The following is a 5,066-nucleotide window of genomic DNA, read 5'->3' on the forward strand; positions in this document are numbered from 1 at the left end:
GTGCGGTTTCCCAGGAACGCCTTCACGAAGTAAAAGATTCGGTGGCCGCATTCGGTATGGTTGAGGTTTTCGAGAATGGCTTGGTGTGTTACGTTATCAAAGGCGCCCTTAACATCTAATGTGAGTAGGGCCTTTGGAGTGTCACGGCTGAGGTGGTCTAGTATTTGCTCTTTGATTTGTATAAGGATGTCCTGCGTAGAGAGGTGCTGGCGAAAGCCGAACATTGTTAGGGGGTACAGGTGTTTTTCTTCTAGGTGGGTAGTTAGGCGTTGATGTGCTAAATGTTCGTAGATTTTTCCGAGACATGATGTCAGGGAGATAGGTCGGAGGGTGGTGGGTGATAGAGGCTTGTTAGGTTTCGGGATTAGCGTGATGTCGGAATGCCGCCACTGTTCTGGATAGGTGCCCTGTTGCCAGTGATGATTGTAGTAGTCAAGGAGAACTTGGAGGGTATCTTCGCTCAGGTTGCGGATGGTGCGATAAGTGATGCGGTCCTTACCCGGCGTGGTGTTGCTGGTTAGCCGGGCCCGGATGGCTCGGAGTTCGGCCAGGGTGAAGGGAGTGTCAAGGGCTTCGTTAGTTGGTCCGGTGTATTGAATGTCCGGTGTGGAGAGGTAAGTTGCAGGATCTCCGAAGAGGTGTAGCTGTATGGATTGCAGGAGGTCTCTTGGGGGGAGGGCACTATTTCGTATGAGTTGTTGTATCCGGTGATTCGTTTGTTTGTGAGTCGAGCTATTGTCCAGGAGAGATCGCAGTAAGTGCCACGTTTTCTTAGTGTGTAGGGTTCCTTGCAGTTGGTTACAAAAATCGTGCCAGTTCTGGGTTTGGAGTTGGGCTGCATATGTCTGGGCTTTCTGGGTCAAAATGGCAATGCGCTTTTTTAGGGTTCGATTGTGTTTTTGGCGTTTCCACCGCTTTGTGAGGCTCCGCCGAGCATCCCAAATATGCATAAGGTGGGGGTCTACCGCAGGTATGTCTTCTGTGAGGGCAATGAGTTGGGTGTGTTTCCCGACCCGTTGCTCAAGGGCTTGGGTCCAATCTTCCAGGTTTTCGCCGATGGGTGGGAGGTCTGAGTCGTCCTTGCGAAAGGCTGGCCAGTTGGTAAGATGGGCAGTGCCTTTTCTGCGCGGTTTTCTTTCGAAGGGTATGCTCGTCGATATTATATGGTGATCACTGCCAAGTGTTTCGCTTAGGCAGAGCCAGGTGGTGTTGGGGCAGTTTTTTGAGAAGGTGAGGTCCGGTATAGTGTCGCGGGCAACGCTATTTCCGATTCTCGTAGGGGTAGTAAGGTCGTTTTGGAGGACCAGTTGATTGTTTTGGGCAGCATGGAGTAGGGCAGTGCCCTTTTTTGATGCGAAATGATAACCCCATGCTGGGTGGGGGGCATTGAAGTCGCCAAGGATAAGTAATGGATTATTGCAGGCCTTCCGTGTGGCTTCATGTATGAGGTTGTCTATGGTTTTCAGGTTTTCGGATGGCGGGCTGTAGATGTTCAGGATGTAAACGCTTGGGCTTGACGGGCGGGTCGGGATGAGTTCTACAAAGGTGTGCGGGATGGTCTGGTTGAGGTTGTGGGGCTGGGCTGGGTGGGTGTTATGTACTAGTATGGCGGTGCGGTATTGAGGGTCCTGCGTGAATGCAGTATACTGAGGTAGACGGGGGGTGGAGGTGTTAGTTTCTTGCAGGGCTATTACGTCCGGGGGCTCAGTCTGTATGAAGAGAGATAGTTCGTGCCGTTTGCTGTTGAAAGAGCGGCAATTCCACTGGTACACTATGATGGTGTCGGCCATGGCTTTAGTCATAGTATGGGTGGTGCTTGGTTTTTTTGGGGGGATGGGCATTCGATAGGGTTTCCTTTATTCCTTGCATGGCCAGTTCAATCTTGTTTTGACGATCCGTGAGTGTTTGAAGATTTCTGCATAGAGTGTTGAGATTTTCAGCTTGTGTGTCGATGAGTTGCTTAAGGGCTTGCGCTAGTTTTGTTTCGATTATTTGTGTGAACGTAGTTTCGATGAGGGCAGAAATTTGTTCCGGAGGGGTAGTTGGTTGTGAAAGGGTTGAGGGGAGTGGGGTTTGCACCAGCTTTTCTATTTTGTTTGTGAGGTCGTCCAGCTGTTTCTGGAATCGTTGTTGCTGCTGTCTGAACTCTTCAAGCATGACAGTGAAAGTGTAGTTGTGCTGAGGGGGTAGGGGGTGGGTAGGGGATAAAGGGATTTGAGCAGTGGGAGCATTCGTGAGTTTGGCTGACCAGCTCACCTTTGTTGGGGTAGCTTTTGGTGTCTCCTTGCTGATGACCGTTGTTGGAGGGGAGAGAGGCGGGTAGTCTTCAGCTGGTACCTGAAGCTTGCCGTGGTTGTTAGTCTGGTTGTTAGGGCGCGTCTCATATGGTGTCAGGGTTGGGCGGAAGCGTTTAGGGCAGTCCCGGTTGGCAGTGGGATGGGGTCCGTTGCACAGTTGGCAATGGGGGACACAGTCGTGGTCTTGTGTAGGGTTGGAGAATCCGCAATCCGGGCAGCGTGGTTTGTCGGGTTGGGGGCATACGTCTTGGCGATGCCCAACATCTCCGCAGCACTTGCAGGTCTGGAGCGTGCGACGGTACGGTCGGCAACGGAGCATTTCGCAGTCAAACTTGATGTAATAGGGGACCCGGGTTCCCCCGAAAGTCAGAAGGGCTGACCGCGTTTTGCCCATTATACGTGCGTGGATCAGATATGGGCGGTTTGTGGCTGTTAGTTCCAGAAGTTGGGCTTGCGTGATATTATCTGGAATGCCGTGTATCACTCCTCTTGAGGTGCCGGGGGGAGGCTTCATGTAGGCCGTTATGTGGTAGGTAGAGTTTCGGAGAGTGAGGGACGTTAGTTGTGAAAGCCGGTCTGCAACGTGTAGATCGGGTGTGCCGGCAACGATAAGGTTGGTCGTCGGTTGTGCCTGGATCGTGATGAGAGTCCGAAATTGTTGTTCAGGGATGTGGCTGGCGGCAGCGATGCTTCGGGCCAATTCGTGAGTTTGCCATTCGCTTATACGTAGACCGTCATGTGGGCGAATAACGGTGATGTAATGGCTTGGCGGGAAACGTGGTGGGGGGATAGTACGCACCGCGGCGGGGAACCGCAGCGGCCTACAATTTTATGCCGCCCTTTACAGCGCGCAATAAAGCACGTTTCCGGGCGCGCGCAGCTTCGTACAGCTCATGAGCAGCTGATTCGGTCGCCACTGATGCCTGAGAGCGGCAATGCAACCAGCGCCCCTCTATAGCCCAGCGCTGCCTTTTAAAGACCATCTCGCCCAGCATGACCCGACAGCTGAGCGGCGATTAAACATATCAGATGGGGCGGCGGGGGAAGTGCGAACACACTCTTTGACCGGCGCTCCATGGTTCCCGTCGGCGCCCATACGAGGCGCAGCGATGCAGTTCGGCCACCGCTCCCGTGCTCCGTTTACTTCTGCGCGGACCTGTACATGAACATTGCCCCTTATACAATTCTGTTCTTGCCTTTTCGAGATGCTACCGGAGTGGCCCGTGATATATTTGTTGTGATCCGATTGTATAGCTTGCGGATGTGCCGCATGACGGACAGGAACGCGGAACCCTCTCGCCCAACGAAGTCCTTTTTTCGGGAGCAGGCTGCGTTGGTGCGGAGCATGTACCCGGCGCAAGGTGACCCACCAGAATGGCTGCATCTGTTGGACGCGTGCGTCTGGTTGCCGGAGTTTTGACGGACGGCTTATTTCAGGAGCAGTGATGTGCATCTTTATTAACACGGATAGGCGGGCTAGTTGGTTTGACATCTTAACGGTAGCTTTTGCGCACTCGATACGGGGACACAGAAAAGATTAAGCGAAGACTGCGCTTGTCTTCGTGTCATCTTTTTCTGCGTCCCCGTATCGAATGCGCAAAAGTTACCGTTAAGATGTGCATCTTCTCAGATGACTCGTAGCTTTTGTAGGCTGTAATAAGTGCAATTTTCCATGCATTACAAAAGGGGGGAAATAATGTAGTGGATAGAGTCACCGCCTGGCACTCGTTGTGCATGCGTTCGAATCTTACTCATGAAAGCTTTTTTTAATAAGTCAACATAAAGTGAATTAGGTGCTGTATGCCAAGCACCGACTGTTTGAATGCCTACATTGATTAATGATAGCAAACATCGTTAGCGTATAACGTCGCGTAAGTGTTTCTTTGGGCAAAGTTGTGTTGCCACCGGGTTGGCCGACCCGAGCCGAGCTCCGTCGCCTCTGACATACGTGTGGTAGCGTGGTGTGAAGAGCGGCCAGCCGCTGTTGCAGCAGTGAAGGAGTCCAGAAGCCGTAGGCTAACGTAACTGTTTACTTCATAGCGAGGGGTGAGCCGAAGCCAAAGAACAATGCCCCGACGGACGAGGTAACAGTACAGGACTCGAGCAGAGTGACATCAATGATTCACTTGGGCGGCTCGTATTTATACCCAAAAGCTCAACGGTCAAAACAGCGTTTCCTCTAGATTTGTGCACAAGCTACGAACGTCACAGACACACACAACGCTCTTTCCAGAATTCATGAGCAGTCGGTAGCATCGGCGCACGTTGAGTCAGAGAGAGGGGAGAGAGGAGGACTCCGCTGCGATCGCGGGGCCTCTGTGTCCTTGAAGCGCGTTGGGACTTGCCTCGCCGGGCCGGCAACCATCGAAGTTTGAAACGCGCCGAAAGCGAAGCGTCCGACCCGGGCTTTGTCGAGACGTGAAAGTATGAGTCACCGACAAGGTGGGGCTTGCTCGAAAGGCGCATGTAGTGGCTTCGCCGCACAGCCGAGGAGTGATGACACGAAGCCCAGCGACAGGCTCAGTCGTAACAGTTGTTAAGTGGGGTGCAGGCAGGGAATGACAGTTTTTCCCAAACCCTTTCCTCTCCTACCGTTTGGAAGCCGCCCACTTGCAAGAATTCTTATGTATAGTGAAGTACAACATTTCAGTGGACTGTACTCGAGCAGAACTTGGAGTTGCTTCTGCTTTTGAAAGTGCAGCTCGGTAGAAAATTCGCTGATGGCGTAGTGTGACAAGCTTTCCCTCGGGATTGCGTAATTTTTCCTGG

The sequence above is a fragment of the Haemaphysalis longicornis genome, unplaced genomic scaffold (assembly GCF_048455015.1).
Source record: "Haemaphysalis longicornis isolate Haplotype H1 unplaced genomic scaffold, Haemaphysalis longicornis Haplotype H1 scaffold_13, whole genome shotgun sequence".
Taxonomy (NCBI): Eukaryota; Metazoa; Arthropoda; class Arachnida; order Ixodida; family Ixodidae; genus Haemaphysalis; species Haemaphysalis longicornis.